The sequence below is a fragment of the Miscanthus floridulus genome, chromosome 9, assembly GCF_019320115.1.
Source record: "Miscanthus floridulus cultivar M001 chromosome 9, ASM1932011v1, whole genome shotgun sequence".
Classification (NCBI taxonomy): domain Eukaryota; kingdom Viridiplantae; phylum Streptophyta; class Magnoliopsida; order Poales; family Poaceae; genus Miscanthus; species Miscanthus floridulus.
The window spans coordinates 22,377,462-22,392,596 of record NC_089588.1 but is presented as its reverse complement, the minus strand read 5'-3'; the positions used below and the strand labels follow the sequence as shown (position 1 = coordinate 22,392,596).

General features: G+C 44.1%; 1 pseudogene; it reads left to right on the top strand.

Moving 5' to 3' along the window:
* Positions 1 to 10,504: 10,504 nt before the first annotated feature.
* On the top strand, positions 10,505 to 14,418 carry LOC136479448 (disease resistance protein RPM1-like; annotated as a pseudogene).
* The last annotated feature ends 717 nt before the right edge of the window (positions 14,419 to 15,135 follow it).

Sequence of the window (15,135 nt, the reverse complement as noted above, 5' to 3'; positions counted from 1 at the left end):
AAGAACCTACCAGAGAGCTCCTAGAGATGATGTTTGCTGACCGGACGCGTCCGGTCACCACTAACCGGACTCGCGCCGCATCGGGTCACCTCTGCGCCGTATGGTGAACAGTGGTCCAAGCGTGTCCGGTCACCGCCCTCGCTCTGCCGAGGTACCACATGACTGACCGCACCTAGGACACAGACTGAACTCTCCCGGCACGTTCGGTCGAAGAGTCTGGTCGAGCTAGCAAACTGGCCGAGACCCAGGGTTTGCTACCGGACGCGTCCGGTCCACCCGGGGACAGCGTCCGGTCACTACAGTGACCTTTCTTCTCTTCTCCCTTTCATCTCAAGATTCTTCTCCTTTGCAAATGTGCTAACATCACCATGTGCAAGTGTGTTAGCATTTTCACAACTATTTTTCAAAGGATTTTCACTTGCTCTTACCACGCTATTCGATCCTAGCAACATCGCAATGTTAGATCATTCGAGTGGCACTAGATGACCGATATGCAAACAAGTTTTCCCTCTTGATAGTATGGCCATCTATCCTAAATCCAGTTATAAACTTCTCTATATACCTATGACCGGTGAAATAAAATGCCCTATAGGTTATACATTTGCCTTACGCATTCCATTCCATCTTCTCCGATGTTGATGCAACACATGCACCAACCTCGATCAACATATGATATGATCAACTTCATATCATCACGTGATCTTATTGGTTCATCGATGTTGACCTCACTTGCTCTTCACCATTGCCTTGGTACATCAGTGCCAAGTCTTTGTTCAAGCATCCCGCCACGCGGTCCAGCGCTTCAAAGGCTCCGACTTTCCCATTACACTTGCAACCGGTCCATCAAGCCAAGTCTTGTCTTGACCTTCTCCACCTAGTCACATGAATCCATGTCATGTCTCATATGCAATGAGATCCTTCATATCATGTGTGAGCTTTGCACCAAAGCCATTTCCATCTCCATGGCATGTGTTGCTCACACCAATGTACCTGTGACTAATCACCTTTGTATTTCAATTAAATGCATATTAGTTCACCTAGGTTGTCACTCAATTACCAAAATCAAACAAGGAGCTTTCATTGCGATGACAGGTCGCTACACCGGTCTTGACCGGAGCTTGCTATGCGGGTCTGCGCAACCCTGATCCGTCGGCTGCTGTCAAATCCTCCTCCATAGTCACCGGTGTACACCGATCTGCTTCACCGGTTCGGTTCCTGTCGCAGCCGGTGCCTGAGTCACAGTTCGTGCGCCAAATCCTGCCTACGGTCTCTTGCTCTCTCTCTCTCTCTGTCCTATTTTGCGTTCTACACCGAGAACCGATGGTTCACCAGCTGGGCCTGCGGACAGGCGCTCTAGAGAGCACGTGCGCTAGCTCTGTCTGGCAGTGGGGCACCGGTGTCAACCAGTGATTGGACCGGTGTTGGGCCCTGTAGACCAGTGCTACCCTGTTCGGTCTTCCTCTCTGAGTTTCATCTTTTTCCTTGGAAATTCCGGTTCCCAACCCTCGGAAATTTCGGTCTCTCTCCCTTGCTCTCTGTTTTGTCTGCGTCTCTCGCGTTTGGGCTCCGTTTTGTGTTCCGTCTTTTGCATTGGTTTTCCATCGATCTCCAATGAACTTATCTAGGTACTCTTGTTACTAGTTGGCTTGAGTATTTTAGATTCGAAAACTCACTTCTTCTCCATAGGAGTTGAGTCCCACTTTTTTAGATTTTTGGTTTTCGTTTGGTCTCCGGTTTGTTTGTGGTGTCCCGCTGTATTCCTAGGGAACATCACGGTGTTTGCTTTGGGTGTTTGGTAGTGATTTTGGGACAGCGGTCGAAAGTTTCACGAGAAATTTTATGGATCCCGTTTTTGGTCCTTCATTTCATGAAAGAATTGGACTTTTTCCACAAGTTCTTTACATGAAGGTTTTTCATCATCATCTCTATCACTCTCACTAGAGCTTGAGTTAGAACTTTCATCACCTCGTGCCATAAGGCATACATGAGATGGGCTTGATGATGAATGCTTGCGGCCGCGCCTCTTATGTTGGACTTCTTCTTCACTTGAAGAATCATCCCAAGTCTTGATAGTGGTGAGGGCTTTGGCTTTGCATGCCTTCTTATTTGGGTGTGGGCTTGTTTGGACAATCTTCCACAAAGTGCCCCATTTTGCCACAACCATAGCATCCTTTCTTTCTTTGCTCTCTTCTTTGGTTGGTAAATAGGCAATCTTCAATTTGGATGGGCACACCCTTGACATTCAACTTGTGAATATTTTTCACCACCTTATCTATTAGCTTGATTGTTTCTTCATCAACATTGGAGGAGGAGGTGGAGGCTTGATCATCATCACTTTCATCATCATCATTATCATCATCATCATCTTAATTTTCTTCATCACTTGAGGAGCTTGAGCTTGAGCTTGATGCTTGTTTCTTGCCCTTCATCTTCTTGTGCTCATTACACGTGAGAGCAATGCATTTGCTTGATGAAGTGGCTTCTTCTTGACCCATCTTTCGTGACATATCAAATGCCACTAACTCACCAATGACAATGGCTGGGGTTATGTTGCTCAAGTCCTCCATGTTGTGAAGGATGGTGATGATGCTTGCATATTTGCTATGTGGTGGCACTGAGATGATATTCCTCACAATATCCATATCACCTAGCTTTGTCAATCCGATGGAATTGAGCTCATTGATAATTAGATTCAAATGTGAATACATATCTCGAACAAGCTCATTTTCATGCATTTTGAAGGAATCATAACTTTGTTTAGCTAGGCAATATTTTTTCTCATGGACATTACTTGTGCCATCATGGAGCCCATGCAATTTTAACCAAATTTCATTTGCTTTAGATAGGGTGAACACTTAGTTAAAAATTTCTATGCTCAAAGATTCTAACAAGCAAATTTTAGCTCTTGCATTTAGATGAATTTCTTTTTCAGCACTCACGGTTGGTTTTTTGGGATTCTTTAGGGGTTTCATACCGTCGTGAGTGACTCTCCAAACACCCAAATCTACCGTCTCAAGGTAGCAATCCATTCTAGCACTCCAATAGGGGAAATTAGTGCCGTCAAAGTGTGGAGGCCTAGAGGTATCCATCCTTTCCACTCTAAATAGCGTCTGCTCAATGGTGGTGAAGCCAAAGGTCTAAATTGAGCCAACCTGCTTTGATACCACTTGAAGGTACCATGACGCCTAAGAGGAGGAGTGAATTAGGCAACTTAAAAACTATTTCTAACTATGGCCTCTAATTTCAACCTACGTAAAACCTATGCAAAGATAAACTATCAAAATGTGCAGCTACGATTTTGCTAGGTGTGTTGCTATCTCTACAGCAAAAGAGTTATCCAACCTATGTTCCAATCCTTTCAACTAGCCTATCACCTAAGCTAGGAAGGTAAAGCACACAACCAAGGCACACAATGTAAATGTGGAAGGTAAATGGTGATAGAGATGCAAACTCCTGTTCGACGACATCAGTATTTTTACCGAGGTATCGAGAAGCGTGCAAGCTTCCCCCTAGTCCTCATTGCAGCCCCTTGTAAGGAAGCCCTCGCAAGGGCCAAGCTCCCAATCAGGTAACTCTGTGGATAGCACCGGGCCTTCCCCACGCGCAAGTGGGTCTCCAGATCAGAATGCCAAACCCAAACCGCTCCCCGCCACCTTCACTATCGAGCTTTAGGTCAAACCGCCATGAGCCTCTATCCCTTCGGTACACGGTGGCGGCCACACCACAAACATGGTTGGTGTGGTCTCGCAAGACTACAATCCCCTCTGGTGTACAACAATGGTGCGCGCAAGCCCTGAGCATTCCAAGGTATGCAAATCTCACTAAACACTCGGCATGGCGGCGCGGCGCTACACTGTTAATGATTAAACGGAGGGCACATGTAGCATCAGGATGCTCACCATGACTTGGTTGACCACTCAGATGAAGCGGAGAAGGAGCAGAGGTGGCTTGCCATCGTTGAGGACGAACGCGGCGGCGTGAACCGGTGGCGCGATGGCGTTCCGGCATGCCCTGTGCACCAAACACAAAACGGACTAGCCGATGAGCAAGATGGGGGCACTAGGAACTCAAATCAAGCAAGAAGAGGGAGGGAGGTGCATCACAGAGGGCCGGCCACGGCAAGGTGACTCACGGCGGCGATGGCGAGCGGCCGCGGGGAAACTCCGGCGCATGGGTGACTCTGGTAAGAAGAGGTGGCGCAACCGGATGAGAGAAGCGCAAGGAATAGGCGAAGCTGGGTGAGCGAGCTATTGGGTGATGGTTGCTCGTCGGCGACGAATTTTGCCGGCAAAGAGAACTCGGCCGGCGGCGGTGCTGAGAGAGAAAAGAGAGAGACGACACCGGTGTTTGGCTTTTAAAGGGCGCAGGGAGACTTCTGGGTGTGCCAACGGCTGCACGAGCTCGGCCGCGTAGACAACCGCGCGTTCAGGCGCGAGAAGCAGTGCGAGGGCGGCCAATGGGCGCACGGCGATGACGAGGCAAGCAGGCTGCTTCCGGTGGTACTGTAGCCGAATGACAGAGCATTTTCCCTTCTTTCTTTCTCCCGATTCCAAACATAAACTTGATTCGCTCCTTTAACAAAAGTTGTTAATCTTCCTGAGATCTCCAACTTTGTTTAAAAGGCCGACATCAAAAGATCAAAGGTTTGAGAGATTTTGAATTTTGAACACAGGAACTTGAAATTGCAACTCTAAATTCAGTTTCCAGAGGTTTTTGAAAACAGTTATGCTTAAACATTTTTGGGAATTAATTAGTTAACAACCATTAATCAATCATCACCAGTAATGGTACATTACCAAAACTTAAACATCATACCAACCAATGAAACAAAAGTTGTCCAACTTTTATTTGTGAAAATTGATTTAATAATTCCCCAAAAATTAAACTCCGTTACGGTTGAAACAAGGACAGTCAAAATGGCTAAGTACGAGAAGTAGTTATTAAATTCAATATTTGAGCTTAAATTTGAACATGTTTGATTCAAAAACACAACATATCTTTGATACTAATGTAAAGTATCAACTTAGCACTTCAAACTGTATTAAGGAAAATTTTTAATTATTTAGGAGATTTTCACACCAAAATTTCACAAAGTTTCTTAATCACTATTATTGACATCATTTCATGAAACATATAAAACACTTCATAAACAACATTTACATGCTATAAATTAAACATGAAATGCATTAATGACTTGATGGTTGATGATTATGCATAATGATGATCATGATAAAAATTTTAATCACTTTTTAACATCTAGGATGTTATATGTGGTGCGGCCGCACCCCCCTGGTGCGCCCGCACCCCTCTTGACGCTCCTCAGGCCCATCTTTCATGAGGAGACACTTAACGCCTTGCCCAACGTTGGTGCCGAGGGTCGGTCCAGGTTCAGTGCACCTACAAGCGGTTTGGACAATTTATGAGGGGATCAAGGAATATTCCAGGGATCATTCCCTCCTCTCCACCTATAAAAGGAGGCCACTCCTCTCCTCATGGGACATCTCATTCCACACAACACAAGAGAAGACACAATGTGACAAGAAGAGAAGAGCTCCATTCCTATCTTAGCTCTTTAACTAGTTCTAGTGTAGGGAGTGAGTGAGAGGAGTACCGAAGATGTCGGCTCCCTCTACACTTGTACCTCGACGGACCTTGTGCTGCTTGGAGTACAAGGTTCGTGCCCTTCTACGGTGATGAGTTCTTAAGTAAAGTTAGTATTGTTTACTATTTGCTTACGGGTTCATCGTCCGCTCTCATAGCAGATACTCTAGTAGAGGGCCCTGATGAAGACGGATAACCCTAATCGACGCTAGAGTAGTAGTCGATAGCATAGACGTGGTGTCTAGGCTAGAGGTTACCTTCGTTTGCCTCGTGCCCCATGGTTGAGGGGTACACGGCAGGTGGTGACAACCCTGTCCGTCCCTTGTAATCCCCCACGTTTGGGTTTGGCATAGAGCTACAGGCCGGAGGTACTTGGCAGACCAAGTATAAGCTGGTGCCCGAAGCAAGTCTATAGTGACCAAAGCTATCTTAGCTTAAGAACTCTATCCTTAGAAAACATCGCTATCCGAGCCACTCTCCTTCTTGTTATCTTAGGTGAACTAGCTAAGAGACTTCTACACTATCGTTTCTCGTGGAAATATGATACCCTGAATACCACCGGGTGAAGTGCTACAGCGGTAATTCCATGCGCTTGTGGATTCTTTTACATACGTTAAGAATTACCAACATAGATGCACCCTGCACTCCGAAACATGTGGTAGACCACGTAAGTGACAGTACATTGGTCCTTTGTAACCCACCTCCCGTTTGTAGGACTAGTAGGACCTGGTTGCGACCGAAGAGGCATATTTAGCTATACTCTTCCTTAGTAATGTCCCTTGGTGAACAATAGAATACAACGCTAACTTAAGTTAGAAGTTAAAAGCCTTAGAAGTCCTCTCTACACTCCTATTTATCCTAACCTTGTTGCTATCCCTGGTTAAGTTAGACTGTAGTTAATCTCACACGTTTCCCTGTGGATACGATACTTAGAATACTTCAGGTGAAAAGCTACTACGATATCCGTGCATTTGTGGATTTTTCTGCGTGCACCCACAGGTGTCAACAACGCCCTGAAACCCTCTCTGGAACCTTACTGGAACCCATCGGACTCTACTTGAATTGCTCCAATGTTTTAACTGTTGCCTCGGTCCGATGCCTACGTGTCTTATTTGTCCTATGAATAGTAATGATGTTTGGTCCAATGCCCTGCCTGAATGCTGCTACTGCCAGGGTTTGCTTCCCATATTGGTCTGACGCCCCCTCAGGGTCTGACAATCCGCAACTCCTTCTCTCAACTTGTTTCTTTGCGATCTTTGTGTCCGACTTGGTTCTATCTTTGTGTCTTGGACTTTTGCATGTCTTGTAGGTCTTCAACATTGCTTCTAATGTCTTCCTTAAGGTGTTGATCATCCGGTCATGTTGAACTATATCAAAAAACACTAGCAAGTAAAGTTAGTCCAAATGGTCATGTTGATAATCAAACACAAAAATCCAAACTAAATGGGCCAAGGGTCCATTTTCCTTATAGATGTGGTGCTCACCAGATCAATTTAGCAATAGCACCTAACCTTTTCGATGCACTGCTGATATAACCCCCCTATGGTCGACTCATTTGTGCATGTTAGAGTGTGCTGAAGATAGAGGAGTGTTGAGACACCATTCCAAGTTTTTAGCCACCACAAGTGCTTAAGAAAGATTAGGTGATTAGCGTAGTACTTTTGTGAGGTGCTTAGGCTAGTTAGACCACCGCTTATGTGCTTACTCTAGCTTTAGAGCCTAGTGTTTATTGAGATTTACATACCTCTTACCACTCAGTGCTTGCACGCACCATTATTGTACTCAGAGGGGATTGTAGTCTCGCGAGACCACACTAACTGTGTTTGTGGTGTGCCGCCATCGTGTACTGGAGGGAACAAGGCCTGCAACGTTTCGGCTGGAAGCTTGATAGTGAAGACGGCAGTGAGCGGTCCGGGAGAGGCCATCTCGGAGACCCACTTGTGCGTGGGGAAGGCCCAGGAGCTATCCACGGAGTTACCCGACCGGGAGCTTGGCCCTTGCAAGGGATTCCTTGCGAGGGGCTCCAACAAGAACTAGGGAAAAGCATGAGCTTCTCGATACCTCAGTAAAAATACTAGAGTCGTCAACGAGAGTTTACAGCTCTATCTCAATTAAGCTTCTGCACTTTATACTGTATACCTAGGTTATGTGCTTAATATTCTAATTTAGCTTGCTAGCCTAGTTGATAGGTTTGGAACCTAGGTTGTAGAACTCTTTTGCAGTAGAAATAATAACGCACTTAGCAAAACCTTAGTTGCACATCTAGATGCATTACTTTCTTACATAGGTTTACATAAGTTGAATTAAAGGCCATAGTTTAGAGTACGAGTTTTAGAAAGCCTAATTCAATACTCCCCTTTCCCCCCTCTTAGGCTCGATGGAGTGACATGTGCTTGGCATGCAGTGGACTACGGCGGCTAGCCCTACATGGCAAGGGTTGGATCAATGTGGGGCAACATCGGTAATGACGGTGTAAGCGACTATGATGGTGTGTTGGCTTGACGCTTGTCTTCCCAGGTAATGTTGATGCAACATGGTATTCTTGATTTTATTTGGCTTTTTAGTTTTTGGGTTAACCTAAGAGTGGACACACATATGAGCTCCTAAGCCCTACAGCTGGGTAGGACATATGGAAGGTCTGATAGGGATGGTGACGGAATTTCTTATTTCTGCATTTGTTGTTTGCAAGAAAAAGGAGTTCTTGCTGGAATTCTTGATTTTATTGACCTTCCAATTTTCAATCTCCGGATGCCTTGGCTTGTAGGTGCGTGGGGGTCTTTGATCCATTTTAATTAGACTGATTAAAGAAATAGGCCTTGGCGTTTTTCGCAGTTTAACACCCTGGATAATAGCAATGTCATCTCCTTTTTACTCTCCAACGGGAGCTTTTGCTTGCCCCATGAGCCCAGAAGATTTAATGGTGATTTTAATATTCTCTTGGCCATCCAATGACTTCCCGAACATGATTTCACGGCCCAAGGTCTTTTCAATCTTGCTGTCTTCCTTGGGATCTCCAATTATCACATTGTTTTTCCAGCAGCAGATTCAAGTTGATGCATGATTAGGCCGAATCAAGACAACAAGATTCTTCAATTCAAAAGCATTGATGGGAAGGGCATCCTATCAATCAACATCTATGATAAACTCAATCGGCCTTCACTAATATAACTGATTGGACTTGCCTCTGGAAGACATTACAATCATTAGGAACATGAGAAACAGAATTATGCCATTTTCAATATGCACGACATTTCAACTCATCAAGTGCTGGCAAAGGATGCAATAATTTAATGTGTCCGTTTTCTAACATCTCATCAAAAATTCGATCACACTTGGATTCATCAAATATAAATTTCATCTTCTCATGCCGATTCTTGTGAATTGGCTAGAGGGAAGAGTAAGGAACTGATTTAGCTTGTGCTGGCCAAATAAATTTAGTAATAAAACAATTAGTAGTTTCATCGTCCAAGCCATCTGAATGGTATTCAATAGTATGTATGTTAGGGAGATGTAATTTATGAGATTTCCAATATTATTTCGGCTTTTGACGGTCAAAGCTTTTTGTAGCAATTGATTAACAGAGAGAAACTCAAAGTGCTCTAGCTTTTCTTTAATATTAGAGCGCAAGCCAACAAAAACTAAATCAGTAAGATCTTTTTAAGAAATTATAATTGGCAGTTTCTTGCCAATCCTTAAAGAAAAAAAAAATGATAGCCTTATCCCATTTGGCTATTAGGTTTTTGGTTTAGCCTGAGAGTGGACACACATATGAGCTCCTAAGCCCTGCAGCTGGGTAGGAGGTATGGAAGGTCTGATAGGGATGATGGCGGAATTTCTCATTTCTGCCTTTGCTGTTTGCAAGAAAAAAGAAGTCCTTAAAGACAGCACATGCAAGAATGGCAACGACGCAAATTCAGTGTTTCTGCATAAAAGGAACTGTCTGAATATTCGACTAGTGGTAGTGGATCGATCTGGTCATCCTACTTGTCATGCGAACGGCGAACCTCTACAGGCTGCAGCTAGCACAGCGTCAATGGTGCTCAGCTCGTCTTTCAGGTAGCGGAACCCTACGCGTGCTCACGTCTCTGACGGAGCCCATCACGCTCGTGGCGGCTTTCCGATTCCCAGAATGACTGCTTGCAGATGGCGCAGTGCCACAAACAAGACATAATTAATTTAATCCTCCTCTAGATTCACGAGAACCATTTGAAAATCCTCACGAGGGCTGCAGTTCTCGATAAGATTAGTCTATCTACTAATCTACATGCATAATTAATTTTTTGTGATAGCCTGCAATAGCATGGACCCCTAACAATTTTTTTATTTAGGAAATAACTATACTCCATCGTAGCCCATTAGCCAACAGAGGGCAAATACAGTCTACATATAGTTCTAGTATGCCGATGACGCATTATCATAATTTGGGTGAAAAATATTCCCTTGCCATTTGTTGCGTACTAGCTAAATTAATTAGTTTGTCCGATCCATCAACCACCAAATAATAATGATAAATTAATAAACTTAAAAATGTCAGAAAGACTAATAAAAAGTAGAGAAACAGAGCTATATCTATGCTAGGACTCCTTTACCAAGGAAAAAAGAATTGTGTGACTCGTAGCAGGGAGAACAAAAGAATAACTCCACTGCTTGCAGTTGCATCTCGTGGTGCTAAAATAAAATGCAAGTTGATCCACCTCTAGATTTGCGACCTCAGCAGCCTTGCCAAAGCACGTTGCCACTGACAGTCGTCACGAGGACTGCAGCTATCAACAACATTAGTTTACGCCGACGGAGATCCAGATCCAGATCCAGTGCAGTCCATCCAAGTAGTGGAGCTAAACTTGAAGCCAAATGCTTCGAATTAAGTGATACCTGTCTATCACAGTATCAGTCCGTGGTACTCTGTGTGTGGGCTTGGCTGTTCCAAGAGCACTCTGGGTTCCAATTCGGACATCAAGTTTCCTGAATCAGAAATAATCCCATAGGGTGCTTGCCGAGTAAGTGAAACCCATTTCCTGCAGTTGTCTAGATGATCTGATATTTGTATTGGTTTCTACCTGTATCTTTTCACGTCATCAGCTTTAATTTGTCCGTCCCTTATTGGCAGAAAACTATGAGGGACTTCCCCATAAGAAGTCCCTATTATAGATTTTTTAGAATACTTTTACAAGAAAAAATTCGAGAAATACCACAAGAAGTAGCTATAGAAAGATATTCAGTTGTTGTACTGATGATTTAAGAAATAGTGAGCCTAGCTCAACTGGTTGGGTGAGAGGTGTGGTCATACACCCAACCGCCTAGGTTCAAATCCTCTATTGACTGAATTTATTGGGTGCCTATTTCTCTTCTTAATGAATCTTAACGAAAAATCGCTTAGTTCCTTCAAGGTTGGATCTCGTTTTTTTACTGATGATTTCAGCCTCCGGATGTGATCAGGGAGAACTGCGAGCTGGATTTTTTGGAGAGTAACCGGAGATGGCGGAGGCGGCGCTCATCTTGGCAAAGTCGATCCTGGGCAGCGCGGTCAGCAAGGCGGCATCAGCCGCCAGTACTGAGATAAGCTTGCTGATGGGCGTGCAGAAGGAGATGTGGTAAGCACGTTGTGTAAACTGTAAACCGACTCCCAGCTGATTCATTCACAACAAAAACCAAACGTGTCTAGATGTTTTTTCATGCTTCAAATAAATGAAGACTAAGTAGGCTCGTGATTGAGGCCTGGAATCAACATCCAACACCATTTTCGTGTTAATTTGGCCATCCTAAAATATATATAGGCTCTATAGAGTGATTAGCTTAAAGGTGTGCAACTCCTTTCATAGTTCCATGTGCCTTAAAACTCCTTCCATCAAGGTGTGGCTGCATGTGCCAAGTGGAAGGTTGCTGGATAAAGAGTTGGGTCGTCATGTATACAAGACAAATTTATCTCGTTTCTGTAAATGTGGATGTGAATTTATTTTGAACTTTGTTTCACAGGTTCATCAAAGATGAGCTAAAAACCATGCAAGCATTCCTGCAAGCTCCTGAAGTAACAGAGAAAAAGGATAGACTAGTGAAGGTTTGGGCAGAGCAAGTACGAGATTTGTCCTATGACATTGAAGATTGCCTTGACGAGTTTATGGTCCATGTGGGGAGCCATAGCTTGTCAAAACAGTTGTTGAAGCTCAAAGATCGTCATCGAATAGCTGTCCAGATTCGCAATCTCAAATCAAGAATCGAAGAAGTGAGCAGCAGGAATGCACGCTACAACTTAATCAAGACAGAATCCTCCAACGTATCTGATGATATGGATTCGAACATGGAAGATATCCGCAATAACTCAGCAAGCAACATTGATGAAGCAGAACTTGTGGGCTTTGCTTCACCTAAAAGAGAGTTGATTGCTCTGATTGATGTCACCGCTATGAACGGTCCAGCTAAGGTGATATGTGTGGTTGGCATGGGTGGTTTAGGGAAGACTACTCTTGCAAGGAAAGCCTATGAAAGCAAGGAGGATACTCTGAAGAGCTTTCCTTATAATGCTTGGATCACCGTGTCACAATCATTTTCTAGGAGGGGGATGCTCCAAGATATGATCAATCAATTTTTTGGTGCTAATGCATTGAACGATCTCTTGAAACAACTTTATTGTTTTTGACGACCTATGGGAAATAAATCACTGGAATTGGATTATTGGTATTGCACTTCCTAGGTCAAATAACAAAGGTAGTCGGATAATTGTTACTACCAGAGATGCTGGCTTGGCAAGACATTGTACTTCAGAATTACTCATCTACCACCTGAAACCCCTAGAAATAGAAGACGCCATAAAGTTGCTACAAAGAAAGACAAACATAACAGATCACGACATGGACAATGATGAGAACCTGAGAACACTAGTTACAAAAGTAGTAAAGAAGTGTGGATATTTACCATTGGCAATACTCACAATTGGAGGCGTTCTAGCCACTAAGAAGATAGCAGAGTGGGAAATTTTCTATAATAAGCTGCCTTTAGAGCTTGAACGTAACCCAAGCCTTGAAGCAGTACGTAGGGTGGTGACCCTCAGCTACAACCACTTGCCCTCACATCTTAAGCCATGTTTTGTATATCTCAGCATCTTCCCTGAGGATTATGAAATCAAAAGAAGTCATGTGGTAGGTAGATGGATAGCAGAAGGGTTTGTAAGAGCAAAGGTTGGGACAACCATTGATGAGGTTGGGAAAGAGTACTTTGATGAGCTAATCAGCCGGAGTATGATTCAATCATCAAGATTGGGTATAGAGGGAAGTGTCAAAACTTGTCGAGTTCATGACATCATGCGTGATATCATAGTCTCAATTTCTAGAGAAGAAAATTTTGTCCACTTAATCCACAGTAATGGAATTAATGTACCAGAGGAAAACTTCCGTCATGTTGCATACCACGACAGCAAGTGCCAAAAGGAATGCATGGATTGGAGGCATATTCGATCATTAACTTTTTTTATTGAGGGGTCTGGTGGTGAGGATCTGGATCTCACACCTTCAATTTCTACACCTAAGTTGAGGATGCTACGAGTTTTAGATTTAGTGGGTGGAAATTTTAGAATCACACAAGATGGTATAAACAAGATAGTGCTGCTGTGTCACTTGAAATATCTGAATGTCAGTACTTACTGGTCAGAAATCTATTCACTTCCGAGTGACATAGAAAAAATGCAGGGCCTACAGATTTTGGACATGGGATACAATTATATTACAACTCTGCCAACGGAGATCACTAAACTTCGAGATCTCCGTGTCATCCGGTGTAATAGGAGAGGCTATTATCTTTTGGATCCAGAAGAACCAGTGCGTTGTTTGTTTGCCACATTGAGCCTGCCAATAATCCTAATAGGTGATTCATATAGACGTGCCAAAGCAATTGGTGAGCTACACATGGGCTGCTCTAGCGGTTGGTCCAGGACTGGTGGAGTTGGAGTGAGGGTTCCAAGAGGAATTGGAAACCTAAAAGAGTTGGAGATATTAGAGTCTGTGGACATTAGAAGAACTAGCAGCAAAGCAGTTAAAGAGCTCGGGGAGCTGACTCGATTAAGAAAATTAGCCATAGGAACAAACGGGGCTTCCAAGAAAAAGTGTAAGATACTTTGTGCATCCATTGAGAAGCTCTCTTCCCTTCGTTCTCTCAGTGTGAGGGCCAGCGAACACAAGGATAGAGGAATTGGATGGTTGATTTCTTCTACCTCCCCTCCTCCCCACCTGAGGAGCCTCAGTTTGTGTGGATATATAGGAGAGATGACCGACTGGTTCATGAATCTCACACACTTGGTGAAGATTGAGTTTATAGATTGCCAGCTAATGGAAGATAAAACCATGGAGATACTTGGGAAGCTGCCAAAACTCATGCGCCTTCAGTTTTCGTTTTACCGCGGTGAATACCTTGGAGAGAAATTAGTGTTTGGAACCAGAGCATTCCTGAACCTTCAGCTATATGGGCCACCTGAAAGAGATTAGATTTGAGGAGGACACCTCCCCTCAGATGGAAAGGATAGAAATCAGGAGCTGTACTTTGAAGTCAGGGATTATTGGTGTCAAGCACCTTCCAAGTCTCAAGGTGATTTCACTCGATTCATCTAGGGTGGCGAGGCTCAGTATGCTTGAAGAGGAAATGAACGCACACTCCAATCGTCCTGTCCTGCGGTTGTCAAGGTACCGAAACTGGCATGCCCTGGGAGACGTTGAAGGATCCAATGTGGAGGTGGAAGCCACAGAGTCCATTCCAGACGATGACACAAAGGTCAGCGAACCTTGTGCAGTAGCAGCTTTACCTTCTCGTTACGTCTATTTTCAGCAGAACTAATTTGTCAACGCAAATAATGTTTTTATGCTTACAATTCTTCTCTCTGCTTGTCTGCAGTGAAATCCAGCCCGCTTCTAGTTGATGCTGCTGCCTGCTGCTCTGCCTGTGTGGCTGTGCCCATAGCCTCTCTCTGTAGTCTGTACGCGGCTGCTGCAGGTCTTGGCGTGCCACAAAGAGGACCTTACGCCGTGTTGGCAGCTACTGCTCGAATCTCCTAGTGTTTGATTTGTTTCATCTGTTTGCAACAACAAGTGATGATGTTATTTTTCTTCCAAGACCTACTAGTAATGATGTTTATTCGAAACCAGCACATTGGCTCCATTTATTTCCATGTTTGATGTAAACAAGCAAATAACCATTGTGTATGTTCTGAAGTCTACAGCACATAACACAGCGGAAGATTTCATAACTAAACACCAAGCTTGTGCTTCTTCGTTTTTTTAACTTATGATGAGTTTGAGTGCAGGGATGGAGCTCTGCTTGTCGTTTGGGGGTCACTTACGACAGAAACACCTAATTAACTACAACTAATTTACACTTAATTTGACTCGTCAAAGAGATGAGATGTCCTTAGCGCCGCTGTTGTCCTATGCGTGCCTGGGTGAGCTGACGTAGGCGTTATGGTGGTGTTGCTCGGAGTAGACTAGCAGATAATCGTCACAGCCGGGATGGTGTGGTTGGCTAGGATCTACGGACCGATCCTCGTCCTGTTCCTTT